This window comes from Mesoplodon mirus (assembly GCF_964341445.2).
Source record: "Mesoplodon mirus genome assembly, chromosome: 14".
Lineage (NCBI taxonomy): Eukaryota > Metazoa > Chordata > Mammalia > Artiodactyla > Ziphiidae > Mesoplodon > Mesoplodon mirus.
The window spans coordinates 60,553,343-60,579,693 of record NC_138990.1 but is presented as its reverse complement, the minus strand read 5'-3'; the positions used below and the strand labels follow the sequence as shown (position 1 = coordinate 60,579,693).

The window sequence follows — 26,351 nt, the reverse complement described above, 5'->3', positions numbered from 1 at the left end:
AACAGCTGATCTTTCAGGAGAGACTCTGCAAGCCCGAAGGGAGTGGCAGGACATATTTATAGTGATGAAAGGGAAAAACCTACAACCAAGATTACTCTACCAAGCAAGGATCTCATTCAGATTCGACAGAGAAATTAAAACCTTCAGAAACAAGCAAAAGTTAAGAGAATTCAGCACCACCCAACCAGCTTTGGAACAAATGCTAAAGGAACTTCTCTAGGCAGGAAACACAAGAGAAGGAAAAGACCTACAATAACAAACCCAAAACAATTCAAAAAATGGTAATAGGAACATACATATAGATAATTACCTTAAATATAAATGGATTAAATGCTCCCACCGAAAGACATAGACTGGCTGAACTGATACAGAAACAAGACCCATATATATGCTGTCTACAAGAGAGCCACTTCAGACCTAGGGACACATACAGACTGAAAGTGAGGGGATGGAAAAAGATATTCCATGTAAATGGAAATCAAAAGAAAGCTGGAGTAGCAATTCACAGATCAGACAAAATAGACTTTAAAATAAAGACTATTACAGGGCTTCCCTGGTGGCACAGTGGTTGAGAGTCCGCCTGCTGATGCAGGGGACGCAGGTTCGTGCCCCGGTCTGGGAAGATCCCACATGCCGCGGAGCGGCTGGGCCCGTGAGCCATGGCCGCTAAGCCTGCGCGTCCGGAGCCTGTGCTCTGCAATGGGAGAGGCCACAACAGTGAGAGGCACAATTAGCTAAAAAAATAATAATAATAAAGACTATTACAAGAAACAAAGAAGGATACTACATAATGATAAAGGGATGAATCCAAGAAGAAGATATAACAACTGTAAATATTTATGCACCCAACAAAGGAGCACCTCAATACATAAGGCAAATGCTAACAGCCATAAAAGAGGAAATCCACAGTAATACAAACATACTAGGGGATTTTAACACCCCACTTTCACTAATGGACAGATCATCCAAAATGAAAATAAATAAGGAAACACATGCTTTAAATGACACATTAAACAAGATGGACTTAATTGATATTTGTAGGACATTCCATCCAAAAACAACAGAATACACTTTCTTCTCAAGTGCTCATGGAACATTCTCCAGGATAGACCATATCTTGGGTCACAAATCAAACTTTGGTAAATTTAAGAAAATTGAAATCATATCAAGTATCTTTTCGACCACAATGCTGTGAGACTAGATATCAATTACAGGAAAAAAATCTGTAAAAAAAGAAAAACACATGGAGGCTAAACAATACACTACTTAATAACCAAGATATCACTGAAGAAATAAGAGGAAATCAAAAAATACCTAGAAACAAATGACAATGAAAACACGATGACCCAAAACCTACGGGATGCAGCAAAAGTAGTTCTAAGAGGGAAGTATATAGCAATACCATCCTACCTCAAGAAACAAGGAACATCTCCAAAACACTACCTTAACTTACACATAAAGCAATTAGAGAAAGAACAAAAAACTCCCAAAGTTAGCAGAAGGAAAGAAATCATAAAGATCAGATCAGAAATAAATGAAAAAGAAATGAAGGAAACGGTAGCAAAGATCAATAAAAGTAAAAGCTGGTTCTTTAAGAAGATAAAATTGATAAACCATTAGCCCAACTCATCAAGTAAAAAAGGGAGAAGACTGAAATAAACAGAATTAGAAATGAAAAAGGAGAAGTAACAACTGACACTGCAAAAATACAAAGGATCATGAGAGATTATTACAAGCAACTATATGCCAGTAAAATGGACAACCTGGAAGAAATGGACAAATTCTTAGAAAAGCACAACCTTCTGAGACTGAACCAGGAAGAAATAGAAAATATAAACAGACCAATCACAAGCACTGAAATTGAAACTGTGATTAAAAATCTTTCAACAAACAAAAGCCCAGGACCAGATGGCTTCACAGGCAAATTCTATCAAACATTTAGAGAAGAGCTAACACCTATCCCTCTCAACCTCTTCCAAAATATAGCAGAGGGAGGAATACTCCCAAACTCATTCTACGATGCCACCATCACCCTGATACCAAAACCAGACAAAGATGCCACAAAGAAAGAAAACTACAGGCCAATTATCACTCATGAACATAGATGCAAAAATCCTCAACGAAATACTAGCAAATAGAATCCAACAATACGTTAAAAGGATCATACACCATGATCAAGTGGGATTTATCCCAGGGATGCAAGGATTCTTCAATATACGCAAATCAATCAATGTGATACACCATATTAACAAATTGAAGAAGAAAAACCATATGATCGGGATTCCCTGGTGGTGCAGTTGTTGGGGGTTTGCCTGCCAATGCGGGGGACGTGGGTTCATGCCCCGGTCCGGGGGGATCCCGCGTGCCGCAGAGCGGCAGGGCCCGTGAGCCATGGCCACTGGACCTGCACGTCTGGAGCCTGTGATCCGCGGCGGGAGGGGCCGCAGCAGTGAGAGTCCCGCATAACGTCCAAAAAAAAAAAAAAAACACCATATGATCATCTCAACAGATGGAGAAAAAGCTTTTGACAAAATTCAACACCCATTTATGATAAAAATCCTCCAGAAAGTAGGCATAGAGGGAACTTATTACCTCAACATAATAAAGGCCGTATATGACAAACCCACAGCCAACATCCTTCTCAATGGTGAACAACTGAAATGATTTCCACTAAGATCAGGAACGAGACAAGGTTGCCCACTCTCACCACTATTATTTAAAATAGTTTTGGAAGTTTTAGCCACAGCAATCAGAGAAGAAAAAGAAATAAAAGGAATCCAAATCGGAAAAGAAGAAGTAAAGCTGTCACTGTTTGCAGATGACATGACACTATACATAGAGAATCCTAAAGATGCTACCTGAAAACTACTAGAGCTAATCAACGAATTTGGTAAAGTAGCAGGATACAAAATTAATGCACAGAAATCTCTTGCATTCCTATATACTGATTATGAGAAATCTGAAAGAGAAATTAAGGAACAGTCCCATTTACCACCGCAACAAAAAGAATAAAATACCTAGGAATAAACCTACCTAGGGAGACAAAAGACCTGTATGCAGAAAACTATAAGACACTGATGAAAGAAATTAAAGATGATACAAACAGATGGAAAGATATACCATGTTCTTGGATTGCAAGAATCAACACTGTGAAAATGACTATACTACCGAAAGCAATCTACAGATTCAATACAATCCCTATCAAACTACCAATGGCATTATTCACAGAACTAGAACAAAAAATGGCACAATTTGTATTGAAACACAAAAGACCCCGAATAGCCAAAGCAATCTTGAGAAAGAAAAACAGAGCAGAGGAATCAGGCTCCTGGACTTCAGACTATATTACAAAGCTACCATAATCAAGACAGTATGGTACTAGCACAAAAACGGAAATATAGATCAATGGAACAGGATAGAAAGTCCAGAGATAAACCCAAGCACATATGGTCACCTTATTTTTGATAAAGGAGGCAAGAATATACAATGCAGGAAAGACAGCCTATTCAGTAAGTGGTGCTGGGAAAACTAGACAGCTACACGTAAAAGAATGAAATTAGAACACTCCCTAACACCATACACAAAAATAAACTCAAAATGGATTAAAGACCTAAATGTAAGGCCAGACACTATAAAACTCTCAGAGGAAAACATAGGCAGAACACTCTATGACATAAATCACAGCAAGATTCTTCCTGACCCACCTCCTAGAGAAATGGAAATAAAAACAAAAATAAACAGATGGGACCTAATGAAACTTAAAAGCTTTTGCACAGCAAAGGAAACCATAAACAAGACCAAAAGACAACCCTCAGAAAGGGAGAAAATATTTGTGAGTGAAGCAACTGACAAAGGACTAGTCTCCAAACTTTATAAGCAGCTCATGAAGCTCAATATCAAAAAAACAAACAGCTCAATCCAAAAATGGTCAGAAGACCTAAATAGACATATCTCCAAAGAAGATATATAGATTGTCAACAAACACATGAAAGAATGCTCAACATCACTAATCATTAGAGAAACGCAAATCAAAACTACAATGAGGTATCACATCACACCAGTCAGAATGGCTACCATCAAAAAATCTACAAACAATAAATGTTAGAGAGGGTGTGGAGAAAAGGGAACCCTCTTGCACTGTTGATGGGAATGTAAATTGATACAGCCACTATGGAGAACAGTATGGAGGTTCCTTAAAAAAATAAAAATAGAACTACCATACGACCCAGCAACCCCACTACTGGGCATATACCCTGAGAAAACCATAATTCAAAAAGAGACATGTACCACAGTGTTCACTGCAGCTCTATTTACAATAGCCAGGACATGGAAGCAACCTAAGTGTCCATCGACAGATGAATGGATAAAGAAGATGTGGCACATATATACAATGGAATATTACTCAGCCATGAAAAGAAATGAAATAAGAGTTATTTGCAGTGAGGTGGATGGGCCTAGAGTCTGTCATACAGAGTGAAGTAAGTCAGAAAGAGAAAAACAAATACCGTATGCTAACATACATATATCTAATATAAAAAAAAGGTTATGAAGAACCTAGGGGCAGGACAGGAATAAAGACGCAGATGTAGAGAATGGACTTGAGGACACGGAGAGGGGGAAGGGTAAGCTGGGATGAAGTGAGAGAGTGACATGGACTTATATATACTACCAAATGTAAAATAGATAGCTAGTGGGAAGCAGCGCATAGCACAGGGAGATCAGCTCGGTGCTCTGTGACCACCTAGAGGAGTGAGATAGGGAGGGTGGGAGGGAGAGGTAAGAGGGAGGGGATATGGGGATATATGTATATGTATAGCTGATTCACTTTGTTATAAAGCAGAAACTAACACCACTGTAAATCAATTATACTCCAATAAAAATGTTAAAAAAATAAAAATAAAAAAACCCCACAAAGCTTATTGCTTGGGGCTTGTGAGTCACACAGTATTAATACCAATCCAGAGCCTTAAAGAACATATTCTTTCACAAATATCTGCATCAAATCCTGAACACTAGTCTCTGAATAAAAAGCAAAGGAAGGGGCTTCCCTGGTGGCGCAGTGGTTGCGAGTCCGCTTGCCGATGCAGGGGACATGGTTCGTGCCCCGGTCCGGGAAGATCCCGCATGCCCCGGAGCGGCTGGGCCCGTGAGCCATGGCCGCTGAGCCTGGGCGTCCGGAGCCTGTGCTCCGCAACGGGAGAGGCCACAACAATGAGAGGCCACCGTACCGCAAAAAAAAAAAAAAAAAAAAAACAAGAAGCAAAGGAAGAATACGTTTCCCCCTCACTAAACGCAACATTTGGCTCTCATCCTTCCTTCCAATTCTTAATGCTTTCAGAATTAAATCAAAAGTTCTCTCTGCCTCCAAATCAACTCTGGTGAATTGTTATATGAGTGGCATTTGTTTAAGATTTTTGAAATAACAGTAGATATGGAAAGTTCAAAAGGGTCTGAATAATTGTTAAATTGATAGTTTTAACAGTTTTCATTATAGTTGGGTAACTAGGCATTGACTACACCCAGCTCCAGTAATAAAGAGATGTTACTGATGAAAATATGCTGCGTAGTTTTAAGAATCTCCCCAAATTTGGAAACTATAGCTCTAGATTAGATTATGAAAACAACTGAGTAAGTCAGATTTTGTGAAATTAATTTATGATAAGTGAAGTTCACCATATATGAGAATAACTTAGATTTCTTGTTCTAACTCAAAAGCATAGCTAAAAATTTCAAATTTGGGGCAACAGTACCAGTTCTTAATCCCTCCCATAGTCCTTCAGTAAGGAAAAAGTAGGTCATAAAATGGAAACAGCTTTGTTGACAGTGGCATTTCGTTTTAGCTGCCAATTTAATGAGAAAACAAAAACCTATCACTGCTTGGATATGTATAGTGTACTCTAAAAATTAGACTACATGCATATCTGAACTGTGAAGAATATGCATTCAGGCTTTGTCAAATTTTCATCAAACTGACAGCAATGCTCTATGCCAGAAAACAATGATACTTTAAGATATGCAAAGAAAGAAATGTTTCTCATAGATTTTTCATACAGCAAAACTGATTTTCAAGTACAAGAGTATAAACAAACTCTTATGAACATGCAAGAACTCAGGAAATATTGTTCCCATGAGGCCTTCCAGGGGAACATTATTTGAGACAATGACATAAGCACGTGAGGATGAGGAAGAGAAAGAGAAGAAAAGGGTCTCCTGAAGGCACAAAGCCAGACTGTTGCATGAAAGACCTTAAGAATGACAGAAACCTCATTCCCCACGGCCATCATGACCAGATCCATGAAGCACTGCCTGCCATCATGAGCTATCAAAAGCTAGAAATGCCAGATTCTTTGGTATCAAAGGTACATTTACTATGAGTCACAGGATCTGCAGAAACCCCAAGTCATGCCCTCTCTTTTAAATTACCACCCCCCGCAAGACTTCTTTTTTACATTAAAAAATAAATAAAAACAAAAAGGTATGGGCGTTAAAACGAAGTAAACTTGAATTCAAATGCCAGCTCAACCACTTACTGTGTCACCCTGACCTAATTATTTAATTTCCTCAAAGCCATGATGTATTCATCTAAGAGACAGAAGTAATAAAAGCATCTATATCACAAAGCAGTTGTAGTAACTGAGCAAGACAGTGCAGGTTAACTGCATAAGTCAGTGTCCGGCATAAAGTAAGTGCTTTAAAAGTATTACCTATTAGTATCATTATAATCCACAATCATACCTTAGTCCATCATAAGCAACATAATACATAAAAATCAGATATGTTCAAATAGCAAAAAAAAAGTACACTTTATGTCCCAGATGAACTATTCATATATAAACTAACATTAGAAAATATCTGATGTTTAAGAGAATGACTGTCCTATGGATAATGTATTGAACTCTCAAGTTTTTCCAACTAGGCAAAACTATACTATTTAAATATTCTTTAGCGCTTCCCTGGTGGCGCAGTGGTTGAGAGTCCACCGATGCAGGGGACACGGGTTCGTGCCCTGGTCCGGGAAAATCCCACATGCCGCGGAGCGCTAGGCCCGTGAGCCATGGCCGCTGGGCCTGCGCATCCAGAGCCTGTGCTCTGCAACGGGAGAGGCCACAACAGTGAGGCCCGCATACCGCAAAAAAAAAAAATAATAATAATAATAATAATTCTTTAAAAAGCTTTTTTCATTTCTGAAATCCTTTCAATGACTTCTGACACCAGCAAACCAGAAAAAAGTTTTTAATAAACTAGATATTATCAGACCATTTTAGTTGATTTTATATATATACATGTTTATATTCCCAATATAGTAAAACCACTGCATTTGTCTGAATTACCTTTTCATATGTATAACTCCCTATTAGGACACATGAAGAGGTAACACCAGTGTTAGATAGCTTTACTGTTCGAAAACAGGTCACTTCACTACGAAAACCTCGGATTAGAGTCCAATCCATAAAGTTCCATTCTGTTGCCCAACTTGTCCTTGTTGCTGAAGACCCCGACTGCTGTTGTTTTACGTATGATAAAATGTACCCATTTTACATACACAGTTTGATGAGCTATGACAAACGTATACACTTGTGTAACCACCACCACAATATACAGTACATTTCTATCACTCCAAAAAGTTCCTCTGTGCCCCTTTGAGGATAATCTCCCCATCACCTCTAGATTTAGGCAAACACTCATCTGCTGTCAGAGTAGTTTTGCCTTTTCTAAAATTTCATGTACACAGAATCAAACAGTATGTACTCCTTTGTGTCTGGCTTTTTTCACTTAGCATAATGTTTCAGAGATCCATCCATGTTGTGTTTATCATTAGCTTGTTCCTTTTTATTGCTTCCATGGTTTTTGAAAATTTCGGGCCCTCACAGATTTGGAAGAAGGCTGAGGAAAGCCCAAAGAAAGTAGTTTAGGCTGGTGTAAAGAACACATCACCAGCTACCTGCATGTGTCCATTAAAAGCTAGATATTATAAGGTAAAAGCATTTTCCCCCTTGACCCTAACACTGTATTTTTCAGCTCAAGCTGCTGAAATCAGAGGGAGTTCATGTCCTACCCGTATTTGACTACCTGGATGATGAAACAAGGGCTAAAGGTAGCTTGGACTTTGGCATGATTTTATGCTTGTTCATTTTACTACAAGACTGACTTCATACATATTGACAGAAATGACCTTTCTTAACTTTAGCAAAGCAGCTCATGAATAAAATAACTGCTCTTCCTAATCCCAATAGTTTTTCAATTAGCAATGACAAAAAATAAGTTCAGGGCTACATGATTTTACTTCTGGTTGTTCTTTGTCCTATTCTCCAACCTAAATAAATGACTCCAGATTACAAAAAGTAAAAAAGTAAAAAAAAAAAATCAGAGAGCAAAGGTTTCATGAAGCTTTTGGAGACAAATTTGCAGGTTTGATTATCTAATCATTTTAGTGCTATCTTTATAAGAAGTTAGTGAAGTGGAACAGAACATGACTCTAAAGTACAATCATAATCCTAATATTCACCAAAGTGATTTTACTTTACCCTGGAACATGGTCATAGTATGAACAACTTATCTAGAATGTTTCATATGGAGAATATTTTCTCGAGATATAATATATAACCATTATCAGGGCTTCCCTGGTGACACAGTGGTTAAGAATCCTCCTGCCAATGCAGGGGACACGGGTTCGAGCTCTGGTCCAGGAAGATCCCACATGCCGCAGACCAACTAAGCCCATGTGCTACAGCTACTGAGCCTGAGCTCTAAAGCCCACATGCCACAACAACTGAGCCCGCGTGCCTAGAGCCCATGCTCCGCAACAAGAGAAGCCACTGCAATGAGAAGCCTGCGCACCGCAACGAAGAGTAGCCTCCGCTTGCCGCAACTAGAGAAAGCCCGCACGCAGCAACGAAGACCCAACGCAGCCAAGATAATAAATAAAGTAAATAAATTTATAAGAAAAAGATATAATATATAACCATGTCAGTACAAAAATCCCCAACATTCCTGGCAAAACAACTCAAACACTGATGTTTTGCTTGGTAGAATCGGCTCCTGCTCAAAAAAATTAGCTCATATATCAGTCTGGTCCTAAAAAGGAGGCTTCTCAAGACAAGGTACTTTGTGGCACTTCACACTACTGATAATTCCTCCCTTCCTGAAACTCTTGACACCTCTGCTGACTTTCAAAACACTCGAATTCAAAACACTCACAATCATCCATGTTCATACTTCTTCCTTCAGCCTCCTAACTTCAAGAGGGAAGTGGGCCCCCCAAAACAGTAATTAGCCTTCAACCCAAAACATAGTATCTGCCCTCTGATCCAATCTCATTGCTTCAACCATCACTTCTAGATTGACTTCTCAGATGAATTTTAGTCTAGATTTTAATCATTAAGCTTGGCTGCTGTACATAGCTCTTCAAACATAACATAACCAAAATCTTCATCTCTGCCCCCAAACCACCTTCATATCCCAATCTAACTACTATTTGTACTAACTACCTGTTAATCTACCTATTCGTAATCTCTCTTTTAGTAACTTGGGCTAGAAACCATAAATCTTTTATATAAATCCAACCACTATATACCATGTCCCAACACATCTTCCATTTAAGTATCTCACTTATCCTCCATCATAATCTTGAGCCTTATGACCTATTCTCTGGATTATCTGACAGCCTCCTAATTGGTCTCCCTGACTTCAATCTCCCCTTCCTTCAATCCACCTTACAGATTACCACCAACTTGATTTCCCTAAAACATACCTTACCTGTCCCCAAAACATAAAGTTGCTTCCCACTCCCCAACTAAAATTGAGTACAAAATATCCAGTCTGGAACCTTCTTCTCTAACCTGCCCAGCCGAGGACTTACACAGGCCAAGTACATCATGCTCACTCCCACCTCACAATTTGCCCTATCTCTTTAAGCTAACTAAATCATTCAACACGCCTATGAAATAACATCTTCTTGATGCCTTCTCCAACCTTTCACCCCACCCTCTTACCACTCCTATATAATCATTCATATTCCTTTCAACGTTTTCACCTTCCTTATCCCCTCACATCCTAATTTGTGACCTTGGCACCTAGCAAGTATTGAGTAAAATACACATTAAGTTAAAAAATACTTCTTCAAGAAAAGATATCCTGTCAGCCATTCCAACACTCACAAAAATATTATATTGGAAGACTGATTAACCCCTATCATCCACTGTAACATTTATTAAGTACAGGCAGTTCTGGATTTCCAGGAATTTTACTTTTTGCGTTTCACATTTAAAGCACCCAGACAATTATACCCACTTAACTGCAGACAGAGAACACACTAATGAATTTGTCACCTGGTTTGTTTCCAGATGCAGCATAAAGCATCCCCAACTCCCTACCTCAGTGGAGCCCTACAGCCCTTTTTGAAAACATCTTTGGCTCTAGGCCAGAATCCACTCCGCCTAGCTCTTCCTATGGGTCCTTGAGATTAGAGTTAAGGAAAGAAGAAGCAAGACTAAGCCCCAAGCAAAGGGAAGGAAAACAAATATACACAAAGGATTGTTTAAGTATAAAGAAATCACTGTGTCCCCCTTCTCTCCCTCATATAACCATTCAAGCATTATTCTTCCAAGCATTCACTTCAATCCAAATACTTTTGGAGTCATTTTAAAACTGGCTTTAGGTTAAAATGTTTAATGTGTCATTTTATAGAAACACTGTCTAAAAATTAATCCGTAAAAACTCTTAAACACGATTAACAAAAACACCAGCATTCTAATGGCAAAGTAAATCCATATCTATGCCTATAAGATTTTGTCATTAAGAAAAAAACAGGGACTTCCCTGGTGGTCCAGTGGTAAAGAATCCGCCTTACAATGCAGGGGACACCGGTTCTATCGCTGGTCAGCAAACTAAGATCCCACATGCCGCGGGGCAACTAAGCCCAAACGGTGCCTCAACTCCAGAGCCCACACGCCCTGGAGCTGCGCACCACCACTAGAGAAGAGAAAACCCACACGCCCGCAACGAACAATCCCGCCTGCTTCAACAAAGAACCCGCGTGCCCCGACGCAGCCAAAAATAAATAAAATTTTTTAAAAAAACAAACAGGAAAATAGAAAATAGGGGAAATGATAATAGCAAATATACAAAAGGGGAAATTTAAATGGCCAATAAACATATGAGAATGTTCATCCTCACTAGTAATAGGAAAATGCAAAATTAAGGTACAATGAAACATCATTTCTCTCTCAGTACATTGAGGGGGGGAAAAGATTCTCAGTACCAAATGGAGACAAGGATATAGAGCTGTGCTGTCTGATACAGTAGCTACTAGACACTTGTGACTAGTAAGAATCTGAAATGTGGCTAATGCAAATTGAGACTTACTGTTAAATATAAAATACATGCCATATTTTGAAGATTTAATAGAAAAAAGAGAATGCAAAAATCTCACTGCTATTGTTTACATACCAAAATGACATTTTTCATATACTAAATACATCACTAACATTAACTTCACCTTTTTTGTTTAATGTAACTACAAGAAGATTTTAAGTTACATTGTATGACCAACATTATATTTATATAGGACAGCACTGATATTGATATAGAGCAACAGGCACTTTTATATACCACTGGCCAGAGTATAAATTGGTACAGCCACTTTGGAGAGAATTTCAAAATATTTAGGTAGGTTGTAGGATTAGAATAACCTACAATTCAGGAGTTATACTCCTAACTTTGTGCTCTAGAGAAACTCTCACACATATATACAAAAAGATGTAAATTATGTTTCAGCACAATTGTATATAAATACAAAAATAATCCAAATGTTCATCCAAAGACACTAGACAAAATGTATTATAATCACACAATGAGATACTATGCAATACTATTTAAAAAGAGGAATAGATCAACAAGGAAAAACTTTGCAGAAATGTTAAGTAAAAAAAGCTAATTGTACAAAAAAATTCCATGTACAATCATGCTCAGAAACTATAAACTATCTTAAAACAGTCCTATACGCTATTTACACATAGATACATACATGGAGATTGTATATGTGAGGGTAGGCACAAAATTCAAGACAGTGGGAAAGAAACGATGGTATCCAGGAAGATTACAGAAGGGCTTCAACTATACCAAGTGTTCTATACCCTAAAATAAGCTGGGTAGTGGGTACTTTATGTTCTTTATTCTTTTTATGCCTGAAATATTTGTTTTTAACATATGATTTTATATACCATGTATAGCACTATAACTGTGTATACTTTATGGTTTGGGGGACATAAGCAAAAACTTCACAATTTTAATCATGTGAAAAGCAACCTTTATACCTTGAATAACATCAGGATGCAGGAGAGGCAACATTTAAACACCAATTATATAAACACCAATTTTATACCACTACTATCAACATAATGAGAAAAACGGAAGAATACAAATCAGGGGTCAGCAAACTTATTCTTTAAAGAACCAAATAGTAAATATTCGGGGCTTTGCAGGGCCATATGGTTTCTGTCACAGCTACTCAACCCTGCCATAGTAGTGGGAAAGCAGCCAGACAGTATGCAAACAAATGAGCATGGCTGTGTTCCAATAAAACTTTATTTACAAAAACAGGCAGCAGACCAAATTTGGCCAGTGAGCTACGGTTTGATAACCCCTGTCAAGATCCGTCTTTAAAAAAGAAATCAAGGGCATCCCTGGTGGCGCAGTGGTTAAGAATCCGCCTGCCAATGCAGGGGACACAGGTTCAAGCCCTGGTCCGGGAAAATCCCACATGCCGCAGAGCAACTAAGCCTGTGCACCACAACTACCGAGCCCGCGTGCCACAACTACTGAAGCCCACGCGCCTGGAGCCTGTGCTCCACAAGAGAAGCCACCGCAATGAAGAGTAGCCCCCACTCGCCACAACTAGAGAAAGCCCGCGCACAGCAACAAGACCCAACACAGCCAAAAAATAAAATAAAATAAATAAAAATTTTTTAAAAATCAATACATCCATTAAGTCAAAGTCTGAAGGAGAAATGGATTTCTATAGTAACAAAGTATGCCATGAATTACCCGGTAATCATAAAAGAGAAAATGTTTCTTGTCCATGGAGACATCTAGCAATCACCACCTTAACCCAGCGATCAAACTTAGTACCACAAATAGTGCGACGCAATCATTTTGTACCCCCGATGTGATGTAATACGAAGCAGCATCACCTATGAAGTATCCTGGCCAAATGTTTAACCTGAATTCAACGCAGTCTTTAGTTAAGTTTTAAACAAGTTTCAAAAAAACAATCAGACAAATTCTGAATACAGGATATTTTACAAAATAATTGGTCTCTTGAGAAAGTCAGTTTTTAAAACTGGTGTTTAAATTTAAAAGAGAATTGAGACACAACAGCAAATGCAATGTAATACAAGATCCTCACTGGACCTTGGTATAGAGGGGAAAAAACTTTATAAGACATCTGGATTGGGGATTACATGACTTCTGGGGATTAGATAATTGTGTTACGTACGATAAAAATATTTTAAGTATTGAGGAAAATGTCATTTTTTGGAGATTCATACTTAAGTATTTAGGGGTGAAGTGACATGATGTCTATAATTTATTTTTAAATGGTTCGGCAAGATTATGGATGAAGCAAATAGAGCAAAAATATAAAATACCATCGAATTTAGGTGGTGGCATATATGAACTCAATGTACTGTTACAATATTCCGTAGGATTAAAAATTTTCATAATAAAAATGCCAGAATGCAATGAGATTATATACTTATTAAATTTTTTTCATCAATTTCCTCCTCAAATATTAGTCTTAAGTTTCCCTAAAAGCTCTCAAGGTCCTAAACTTTCCTAAAGTTCACAACCCTGATGTTTTTCCTTTTAAGCATCTGATTTCTACAAGTGAGAACAAGGCAATAAAAGGTAAGACTATCTAATTACACTGCCATTTGACTTTTATACATTTTATAAAGATTCTTAATATATAAAACATACTTATAATTCCTTTATAGCATTCTTACTTTTCACCTTGTATAATAATTCATATACACGTTTACTCCTTTCCTCATACCACACACGGCAGACTCAGATAATCTTTGTTCCCCAAACGATCGAACACTAGCAGACAATATTTACTTACTAAATAAAAATTGAATAGCAGGAAATTTGTGTTCATACCTTTAACACGTTAAGCATCAAGTCCTTGAGAAGGAATGCAAACCTCCCTCCCCTCTTCTTACTCTCTATTCTCCTCCCGCTAAAAGATACTGTTTTTATGGGAAAATTTATTCAGCAACTATTTATAGAATATAATATAGATACATGGATAAATCTGCACACAAAACTAACACAGTTGTTGTCCTTATGTTGCTTACACTTTGGTAGAAAATGACAATCTTAAAACAGAACTCTTTTTTTTTTTTTTTTTTTTGCGGTACGCTGGCCTCTCACTATTGTGGCCTCTCCTGTTGCGTAGCACAGGCTCCGGACGCACAGGCTCCGTGGCCATGTGGGATCTTCCCGGACCAGGGCATGAACCCGTGTCCCCTGCATCGTCAGGCAGACTCTCAACCACTGCGCCACCAGGGAAGCCCAGAACTCTTAATTTAAGAGTCAAAAGGACCTCAAGACACCAGATGGTCCAGCCCTCAGCCTTAATGCAAAATAACACATTACAGATTAAAGCCACTAAATTGGAGAAAGAATAAGTAACTCACAAAGTCACAGGATCATTAAAACGTTCAGTGGGAACCTCAAACAGGGTCTTCTGCCTCCTGGTTTACCATATATCATTTAGTATAGCAATAAGAGAAAGCACTCAGACGTTCCAAGGCTCTATGGTAATGACTACCTGGAATACTCCAACCCAACAATTTTATGAAATATCCTCACTTAACAAACAAGAACACTGAGGCTTAGAAACATTAAGTAACTTGCTTTAAATCACTCATCTACAGAGTGGTGGAAGAGGGATTCAAATCCAGGTAGTCTGACTTTAGAGTCTATGCTTCCAATCACCTTCCTCCTTTTGGAACTTTTTCCAGAAACATAACCCACTCCTAGTACAAAGATTTCTTACACTTAATATACACATACAAACATAACAGAACAGTGCCAAGCATCCTACAGCATTACCTAAAAGCACAGAGTAGCAAAGATTCAGAAATATGTATCTAAATCTTTGGAAAAGACGTCTCATGCACATTTGTGAAACAGTAATTCTCACCTAGGTCTGTGGATGTAGACCAGTTTTCATTCTTAGGTGACTAAGAAGAATTACAAATAACAAATTTTAGGCCTAAAAACATACTCTTTTAATGTCGTCACTGTTTGGCCAGCACCTCTGACTATCGTTCAAGTATAATCCTGAAGCTACTGCTATCTAGCATCTCCCAAACTTTGTTAGACAAAATATCACACAACCAGTTAACCATCACACTTATTTTTACCTTGTTAGATCATTGTCAGTCCTCTTAAAACCCAGGGTCAGTGTTATTCCAGACAGCTCTCTATAATTAACTATGCATCTCTACTCCTTTATATTCAAAATATACCTTATACCTGACTCCATAACTTGGCCATGTAATATATATCCGAACCAAAACAAAAGACCCACCTACATGAATTCCACTTTGTAGGTCATAAAGTCTGAAAACATAGATATTATTTTAACATATTCTATAACATCAATAAACCATTTATTGTGTATGCATCTGTGTTTCCAGACCTGGTAGCCACCCTGTACTTAAATAAAAATCAAGTAAGCAAAGACAGGCAGAAAAAGCAACACAAATCAAAAGTACAAGAGCAAATAACCTGAACTAAAATACAAACCTATCTCTGAAAAAAAGACTCAAGATGTAAGATAAGAGCAATAACATCCTACATCATCACTTAATCCTTATAAGCCTCTACTTCCCTTATGAACTAGAGTTAGATTTTATAAAACAAAAACAAAATGAAAGTATAACTTAACTCTTATTATGTACTGAGCTAAAAGTTACCATTTCACTTTCACATTTTGATTCAAAACACTCCATAACAGCTGAACATAAAGAAATTAAACTCAGTTTCCTTACATTTAGGACCTAGAACCACCAAAGCTTTAATTAAATTTTGAATCATATAAACAAACCCAATTATAAGAGATAATTTAAGAAAAAGTAAGGTTGTTTTTGTTTTGTTTTTCCATCTAAAATACAGGCACTCAAAGATGTCCAAATGTTGAACAGCTAAATGAACCTGATCCAAATTACAGTACTAAATTTAATATATTCAAAAGTTCAAGTTCTTTTGCACATCAGTTTTGATAAGTGATAAATACATTAAAAGTGAAACTAGAAATTTGAAGGCTTATTTGAGTGCTATAAAGGAGGTCTCCTAGGTCATGAATGGAACTAGTGTTCATTTTTATATTGGGGCACTGAAATAAACACAAGTTGATTTGCTTTAAAATAAAAAAAATCGATCTCAATTCACTGCAGCAAGCAAGATCACATGAAACTCTGACTCAATGACTCACTAATGAAAGCAAAAGACCATTATGCATTAAAACAAAAACGAACATCAAAGATCTCTCATGCTGGGCTTCCCTGGTGGCGCAGTGGTTGAGAGTCCGCCTGCCAATGCAGGGAACACGGGTTCGTGCCCCGGTCCGGGAGGATCCCACGTGCCGCGGAGCGGCTGGGCCCGTGAGCCGTGGCCGCTGGGCCTGCGCGTCCGGAGCCTGTGCTCCGCAACGGGAGAGGCCACAGCAGTGAGAAGCCCACGTAACGCCAAAAAAAAAAAAAAAAAAAAAAAAAAAGATCTCTCATGCTTATCTTAAAAGTGTGCAATGTTTGTGTAAACTTAAGAAAAGCCATCTTTACCAAACTGGATCATCACTATTAAAGCTAAAGAACAGAAGTAGAAAACTAAGCACGTACTTCATCACTAAGTGCAAGAGGACATCCTCATGCAGAAACTTACAATGCAGGAAGACAAAGACACAACTTCAAGTAATATACCACAACTACGGAGTTAAGGGAAGCAGTGGCTATATACAGATCAATATGAGCACAATAAACCTAAGAGACAGATTGACTCCATCAGGTATCTTCAAGAGAATCGTCTTATAACTAGAGACAGAACAGCAGTCACAAATCAGTGGCAGTATTTCAGACACTATTGGCCAACCATTAATGTTTCAGCTATATTCGCAAAAGAAGAGAACAGGGTCTTTTCCAAACACAAATAATAACATATATTTTATAGGTACATAAAGTTATTTAAACTTTAAACCAAGTTATTTAAACCAGACTTGTTAAAAGTCCTGTTTACCCTCCTCCCATTATCCCATCTTTCCTCCCATTCTCCTGTCCAAGAACTCCTCTATCCAAGGTTGGACAGTACATGGTGTTTCCCCCAGCTTCCCTCATGCCTAATGTAGGGATTTCTTTTTTTTATCTTTGGCTCACATTTTAATCTTAGGTACAACAACATTTCCCCCTTCCTACTTCCTCTTTTCAGATTCCAGTTTTTATCCAGTTACAGAAAAACTCTTCTTCCCTCTCTCTTGTCAAAAATAGTAAAGCTCTAATCATAGCTTCTCAGCAAAGTGTAGAAAACACCATAGATGCCAAATCCCACTCATAATTAAATCATCCACAAAGGAAGCAGAGTTGTAATGTAAATTACGGAAGAGTTTGTTAACGGATCTCCGAGGGCAGGGATTTTGTCTATTTTGTTGGGCCTCCTGCCTGGAATGGAACCTTGCATATTAGAAGGCACTCAGTGAATGCAAGAATAATTGGGGGGTAAGAGGAGGGTAGCCCAGACTAAATACTATTAAGCTCTACTGAATTTTTTACTTCTCAATGGGTTGGTAGCCTAGAGAAGTAACAAGAAGCCTCTCATATCTAAACTTGATCTCCCACACATTCTATCATTTAGAGTTGCTTTGAGTTTAATTATTTCCCTTTGTAAGACTAGGAAGGGCCACCTGTGTTCCATAGATAGCACCAGTTCCTTAACTCAGAGTTGATTGCTTTAATCAGAAAATGGAAAAAGAAAAACTCTTTGCCAAAATAGCTTAAGCACCCATGAGTAATATGGACACTCCTAGATTCTCCTATTCATAAGAACATCTATTAACCATCCCTTTTCAAGGTTAGGAGTGCACTTATACATACCTACACCAAGAAAATGCAATTATACTTAAGAATCAGTGACATTACCCTCAAGCTTTTAAAAGTTCTTTGAAATCCTTCAGAACTTCACAAATTTATCAAACCTACTTCTTCTCAGGTATGTACTATCTATCAAACAAAATCTATACACTTGGTTTTCTTCTTATATAACAAACTTGATTATACTTAATAACATAACCACATTTGACAACAGTTTTCCATGAAAGAAAAGGTTTTTCACGTTTCTTTCATACAAATGCACTTTTCATTCACAGCCTATTTTGAAATGGAGATCATTCTACATAGACAAAAAGCACCAGCAATACCGGACACAGGCCTTACCCTCCCTATATCACTACCAGTAATTGGTCCCATCTCTAAAAGTAAAACAAGTTCCTTAATATTAAATACAAGTCTTGCAATGTTTCTCTCTCATCTAAACTTCAGACCATGTTTTAGTAGATCTTCTTTTATTCAAAAGGATGCAAAACAAGTTTTCCAACTAGCATTATGTTTCTAAACTTTAAGATCTTTAATTTTCAAGAAATAAATCAATGTAAAGCCAATAAATGTAATCTTGATATATTTTAACACACTCCAAAACTATGAATCCATTTTTAGCAAGTTACTATTAAACTACTTATTAAGTCATAAAAGCATGAAATTGGCAAACTATGCTGTAAATGTTACAAATCATGTTAAATGTCTAAATATATGAACAAGTTAAAATACAATTGATTGTTAAACTACTGGGTTCTTCAATAAGTTATTACGAAGGGTATCATATGTTAAGATATTGTAAATGTGGTCAGAAGTTAGCTGTAGCAAAAGAAAAAAAAATTTACTTGAGAAATTCTGTGTCATGGCTTACCATAATTCAGAGCAAAATGTTTATGTCTGTCATTAACATTAAACTCAAGAGGAGAAATAAAACTTGAAAACTTAAAAAAAAAAAACAGGTATGAGCTACCACATGGTATTTGTTTCCTAGGTTGCTAGATGATACTAAAAACTAAATCTCAAAATCTTCATAACGCCTGAGAAATGAAACTACAGTAGATAGACTACACTTTTGGAAAGCTTTATACCTTTATCAAAAATTCAGTGAAGACTTATTTTTATAACACTGATTCAACTACCTAATCAAATCATTCAAGTTAGTCTAAATGGTGGTGGTCTGGTCTGGGGACAAACCAGAGAGACAGAATGCTGAGAAGTGTAACTCAAGTCAAATCTAAACAAGGAGGCTAAATCACCTTAGAAATGTTTCATTTGAAAAAAAAGATTCCAAAATGGCTAATCAGAGATATAAGCATACTTAAATTAGTTTGAAATATCAAAAGTTATTTTATTTTAAATCAGTGTTTTGATGTAAAGACATATCACCAACAAAGACAAAAATAAAAAACAGATTATGAACCCCATGTATCTTTTTTTTTTTTTTTTGCCGTACGCGGGCCTCCCACTGCTGTGGCCTCTCCCGTTGTGGAGCACAGGCTCAGCGGCCATGGCTCACGGGCCCAGCCGCTCCACGGCATGTGGGATCTTCCCGGACAGGGGCACGAACCCGTGTCCCCTGCATCAGCAGGCAGACTCTCAACCACTGCGTCACCAGGGAAGCCCCCATGTATCTTTTTCTTCACCTATACTTGTTAGATCAGCTGCTAGAAGCTGATGACAAGCTCTGTTACTTTATAAATTTTATGACAGTCAAGCAAAAACTATAAAAATCAATACTCCCCAAATTGACACTATTATACCTTCACTGTTTAGTTTGAGTACAGGATAGTGAGATGGGTAGTAATCCAGATTACACTTTTGAAGTTTTCTCAATTTCTAGGAATCTTACTCATATCCCCAATTAATCAATCCTCCTAATCCACACAGTGTGAAAAATCATCAAAAATCCATATTCCCCAAAATTCTCATACCACTCATTGTAATTTTAACCTATGTATTACTTAAATAAATTTTCCTATTAGAATTTTGGAACTTAAAATTTTAACTCTTAGAACTCTGACACTTCAGTTGTTTCCCTAATTTTTGCTTAAAATCAGTGAACTGTGAAAGGCATATTTCACAAAAAAGTAAAATGCCATGTATCATATTTTAATAAGTTAATTCACCTTATTAATATCTTTTGAAGGACTACTGTAGAGTTCTATTTTATTTACTTTCTATGCTAGATAATGTCAAAAAATACTTTTAAGTAATTACATATAATATACAAATATTCATATAATGTAGATAATATATGTAACTACCACCACTGAGTATGGGGGGGAACATTCACTCCCAGTATCACGTGCAATAAATGTTTACCAATCCATCTACAAGGACATGTTTGCAATCCTTCCACTACTGGCTCAGCCAGTTTTCAATGAAACTCTACAATCGCTAAACAGTACTATGGCAAATTCTACTCTTCCACGAATGCCAAGAGATAGTGTATCAGCGTCACATTTTAATTCAAAAAACTCCATAAAAAAATGTACTTTATAAGAAAATAAACTTTCAACGACAGCTACTTTTTCTGACCTCGTCAACTTGTGAATGAGGCGTTCTAAGAAGCACAGATATTTTAGACACTATACTATTCCTTCAAATGATGTAATCTTAAGGGATTTGGTAATTACATGTGAATTACTAACATAAGCTAATAAGCTAACTAACATAAGCTAACTGAAAAGGCTTTCACCTGCTCCTGGAGTCTTTACAGAAATCACACCCAGTATAAGAAAACAGGTGTTGAAAGTTCTGATGGTCACATCTCAGAGAATAATCACAACATGAACAAATCCGAAGGGTAATGTCCAAGAAACTGGGGAAATCTTAACTAACGGGTATGAAAGATCATGCTGACAGTGCAACATAAACACTGCAGAAACTGTAGTAAGACTTTTTATGAGAGCAAAAATAAATGAAGAGGAGAAAACACAAACACCATTAAAAAAAAAAAAGATTAAGAAGACAGTGAGAGAAGGTAAGAAGCACAGCAAAAATCAGGATTATCCCTGAAAGAAAATCTGTTGACTAACAAAATCTGTTGTAAATACTAAATAAAACTTCTACTGAAACAACACCATTGTCCATTCAAGAAGCCTCCAATATTATTCCTTTAAGAAATTACCATTTCAAGGCTTCCCTGGTGGCACAGTGGTTAAGAATCCACCTGCCAATGCAGGGGAAATGGGTTCGAGCCCTGGACTGGGAGGATCCCACATGCCGCGGAGCAACTAAGCCCGTGTGCCACAACTACTGAGTCTGAGCTCTAGAGCCCGCGAGCCACAACTACTGAGCCCGCGAGCCACAACTACTGAAGCCCACGTGCCCAGAGCCCTTGCTCGCGCAACAAGAGAAGCCACCGCAATGAGAAGCCCCGCACCGCAACAAAGAGTAGCCCCCGCTGGCCGCAACTAGAGAAAGCCCGTGGGCAGCAACACAGACCCAATGCAGCCAAAAATAAATAAATAAATTAAAAAAAAAAAGAAATTACCATTTTAATAGTAAAAACGCAACTATATCTTTTTAAAAGGCTATACACTTGGGGCTTCCCTACTGGCGCAGTGGTTGAGAGTCTGCCTGCCGATGCAGGGGACACGGGTTCGTGCCCCGGTCCGGGAAGATCCCACATGCCGCGGAGCGGCTAGGCCCGTGAGCCATGGCCGCTGAGCCTGCGCGTCCAGAGCCTGTGCTCCGCAACGGGAGAGGCCACAACAGTGAGAGGCCCGCGTACCGCAAAAAAAAAAAAAAAAGCCTATACACTTGGAAAAAACTACTATAATAATTAGAATAACTTGCCTCACCATTTATTTAGAAATGCTCTATTTAAAAGCAGGCCAACAATAGGAACTTTGCTATTGCACAACAGAGAAAGTAAATGAAATGTCTATTAACATTCAGTGTCTATAGCATGTTTCTGCATCTCCTAGAACATACTGATTTACGCTAACCTGAACAATTTACCACTTCTACATCCATGCAGTAGCTCAAATAAAATGAGTTCCTGTGTTAATCCCACAGTAAACCTCGATAATTCTCACATCACAGGAGTTGTAAACGTTTGTTAACAGAAAAGAATGTTTTTCCCAGAATAGCTACATAACTCTTAAGACTACTCAAATTCCTAAATAATCCTTTTTACAAGACTCCCGCCAACTTTATTTTGATACATTAAACATGTGGAGCCTATTTTAAAAGGTATTTAACAGTGACTTCATCAAAACAGCTTCCTAGTTGTTCTCATAATGTCTTTTTTTCTAAAGTTTTCAAGTTGTTTTTAAGCCAACTTGAATAGTGATGAATTTGAGCCGCTATCAAAATCCTTAAGCAGCATTCTGCCAAACAAGATAGGCAAAAATGTTCTAGATCTGCTCAATCTGACATTAGAGGTCATGCAACTTGAAAAATGAAATAACTATTTCCAACACTCATTGAGCCCTTCATTTTAAAAATAACTTCAGGGCTATTTCCACACTCTACATTTAATAATACAATTTTTTAAAAAGGATGTTAGGCTCGGTGAAATCAGAAACTGATCTGCCACTTAAAGCTGGTGAGTCTATTCTTAATGGGCCTCTGGTAGATTTGGGATACTGACGATAGCAGTTTCATTTAAGAACTTCACTAGTAAAAAGAATGACATCCGAAAAAGACTGCTGGGGAAGGCAGGGAAGAGAAGACTAGAGTCTCCTGAGAAGAAAAAGAGAAACGATTTAAATAAAGTCGCTAAGGAGGAAGGAGGTGGTGAGACGCGTAGACAGAAGAGCGAGAAAGAAGATTTAACGAGGAAGTGAAATGGAGCGCAGAGGAAGGCAGAAGCTAATCAGGAAACAAATGGGAAAAGGTAGTGTTTTCAAACAGGCATGCACCAGGAAGGGACGAGTTACGGCCTGGAGTAGCCCCAGTGCTTTCAGGTGAAAGAGATGCTCGCAGACAACAGGGACAAGCAGTTTACTTCCAGGAGCAAACTAAAATTCCCTGCCCCGAGCCTCTCCCAGCCTCGGCCGAGCGCGGAGGCGGCGGCTGGGGAAGGGGCCTAGCCAGGAGCCAGGCCCGGCGTTCCGCGCCTCTGGGCTCCGCGGCCGAGGGAAAGAGGCGAGGATTAAGCGGGGAGAGGTCCCGGCAGCAGCTCGGCGGCACCCCGAAAACGGTCCAGGGCCTCAGCGGTGCCCGCGAGCCGTTTCCCCTGCGGCGGGGCGCCCAGCGGCCTTACCTGGGGCGAGGGAGGGAGGCGAGGTCTAGGGCGTCCGCTCGCGCCCGCCGCAGAACCCCTCTGCTGCACTCAGCCCAGGCTTCCAACGGAGGCGCGACCCTGGCTCAGCCGCCGCTTCCCCCTCGGGGTCTTGGCCACCGCCTCCGCCGCCTCCGGGGCTGTTTACACCGTTGGGCCCCGCACGCCGCCGCCGCCGCCGCTGCCGCCTTCTCTCCACCCTAGTGCCGTTGCCGATTCGGCCGCCGCCACCTCCTCCGCCGCAGCCTCGTCTCTCTGGAGCATCTTCCAGCCACCGAACCCTGAGAAACAGAGACTCCAGCCGCGCCGGAAGGAAACTCCCCCGCAACTGCTAGGGGGACGAAGCGGTCAGAGCATCGGCGGCTTTTCCGCCATTGAGCAGCAGCCGCTCCGCTCCTTCTGCAACCTCCCTCCCCGCACCCTGTCCTTCCCCGCCCCTCGGCGAGCCCCGCCCCAAGCTCCCACCCATTGGGACGCCGCGCGGTATCTCGCTGTACCCGGTTTGCTGGACGGCCCGTCAATCACCGCCCTCCCTCCCAGTTCCGCAGCCCCTGTGCCGCCGTCCTTAGTTTTTCCCGCCCACAATGCCCCGCCTCTGGGTTCCTAATTTCCCATTGGGCATCAGTGGCCACCTTCAATTGGCAAGGTCAGCTATCCATCAAACACCGCCCACTGAGTGAGACCCAACCCTTCATTACCCTTTACTTCATTCAGCCCCGCCTCTGCTATACCTCCGGACGTCAGGGACCAACCCACCCTAACAGCCATACGTAGACACCGTCGTCAATCAAATAACGCCCACCTGCGCTCCGCCTCTTAAAGCCCGAGTCCTGGCGATAGTCTTTTCTTATTGGTATAAAGGGTGGCCCGAACTCTCAATCATTGGCTTCCTCTACATGTCCGTCACGGAACCTATTTCCAAGTCCGTCACACCGGCTTTTTTAAATGAACGCGCAAAAGGCGGGGAAGTATTCGAAAAGCGATTGGCTAGTCTTCGGAAACAGTCAAACCCAGAGTCTATGCGGAGCCTTCTCGTTCTGTGAGGACAATGTCCCTTTATTTTTGACTTCCAAGCCTCGCGTAAAACGAACGCCATAAAGGAGCCAGCGGGCTGTCCAATTATAGGTGTGGAGGCCTAGTCCCACCCGGAATTGCAGGCGGTTGGCTGCTGATTGGCAAGCAAAGTCCTACTAGGCCCTCATTGGAGGATATAAACGCCTCTCTTGGACGTCGAGACGGGAAGGGAAGGCGCAGGCGAGGACAAGAAGCGATCTACGGAGAGGCGGTTGTTTTGCTTTAGCCAGCGGGTGGGGCGCACGCGGGATAGGGAACCTCGGGAGGCAGGGCTCTGGAGGAGGTGTGGCGGGGAGGGGAAAGGCCCGGATGCTCCCTAACAATGAAATCATCGCCGACCAATCAGAGCAGCTAAACTGGGATACCTGCCTAACCTGTCCCCAGAAGCGAAGAAAATGAGTTAGAGAGCGGGAAATTGGGGTGTCAGGAGAGGACAAAAAGCGACGTGAGAAAATGAGACAGGCGATCCCTTCAGGAGGATTCTGTGCTGTTAGGGGTTATTTTTATTCCTTCTCGGCCCGCACTGCCTGGCATTCAACCCTTGACATTTCCGTGTTTTGTTTCTTAGTCAACGTTGATTTTAGAAACTCTTGGCCTAGTCTTTGACATTCGTTCGCTCCACAGTTACTGAACGCCTGCTACTTGCCAGGCACTGGACGGAGAGCTGAAGTACAAAACTAAATTAGGTATAAGATGATGGGTGCTATAAGTGAAACGTGGTGACGGTGAAGTAAAGGATCTCCTGTGAGTAAGTTTATGGAGGAAGGCTTCACAAAGATACAGGATTAGTCTAGAATGAATGACTCAATAGGAGGATGAGGGAAGTGGACTTAATTCTCCCAGCAACTGAATTAGACTAAAAGGTACTGCCAGGTTAATCTGCCCCTCCTCCACCCCCAACAAAAGAATGATAGCTAGAGTGTAATGAAGGCATTCTAGTACCTTAAGATACATTTTTTTTTTTAATGAAAATTCCCTGAAAGAGAATTTAAACCTTATTCATACTTTGGTGTAAATTGGTTTGGGTAGACAATTTAAGCTAAGATCCAACAGAGTGCTGTTCAGCTTAAGGGCTGTCAGTGTTTGGGGGAGAAGGGCAAATTTAAGAATAGGGCAGTTGTCCTAGCCATGGTGAGGATGGCAGAAATAAAGACTTGATTGCAATTCAGATTTCTTGATCTACTCAAGTTTGTGTAAGGATAGTGTTTCTTACAGCATGGTGGCTAGACCACCAGCATCAGAATCACCTGGGGTGCAGATTCCTGGGTCCACTCACATCTATAATATCAGGGACTCTGGGGACAAGACTTAGTTGAATTTTTAAACGATTCCCCAAGGTGGTTTTTATGAACACCAAAGATTAAGACCTTCTAGCATAGGTAATGAAGACACCATAAACTAAAATTCAGTTTCCCTATTTCTGCACCTTGGGAAGACAAATAATAAGAAAAAGAAGTAGGCCCATTTAGATTTTTACCTCTCCCTTGTCCCCTTTGTTATCAATATGGGATCATACAGTTCTCAGGAAATATTTTTTCAATGACTTATAGAATCTGTTTCTTTAAATCATACTCCTTTGCCTGACACACCTTATATAGGGGTAAGGGAATCTAGGATCCCAGCTTCCAAAACAGGAATCATGCTAAAGATCATAAAAATGGAGACATCTAGGAACCCTTGTCTTGAGAATCCAAGCAACTGCAAAGGGCATCAGAGAATTTTCTTGGTCTGCTTGATGTCCTTCTCACTTTCCCTTGGTTGACCTCAAAATTAATACAACTCACAAACATTTAGGTGGGCTCATCATGCATTCTTTCAGTCACTAAAAATAAGGATGTTTTGAATACTGTTCTAGGTGCTGAGAATATAACAGGGATCGAAAAGATTTTAGGTTA

The 26,351-nt window shown here is 39.6% G+C and overlaps 1 protein-coding gene across 4 annotated transcripts in view; it reads right to left on the bottom strand.

Moving 5' to 3' along the window:
• The window catches only part of PPM1B (protein phosphatase, Mg2+/Mn2+ dependent 1B), an 86,911-nt gene extending 63,119 nt beyond the window's left edge, over positions 1-23,792 (bottom strand). For all 4 annotated transcript variants that reach the window (XM_082643137.1, XM_082643136.1, XM_082643138.1 and 1 more), the window contains exon 1: positions 23,365-23,792. The gene's annotated coding sequence lies outside the window, so the exon portion shown is untranslated. The remainder of the gene's footprint in view (positions 1-23,364) is intronic.
• Between the last annotated feature and the right edge of the window lie 2,559 nt (positions 23,793-26,351).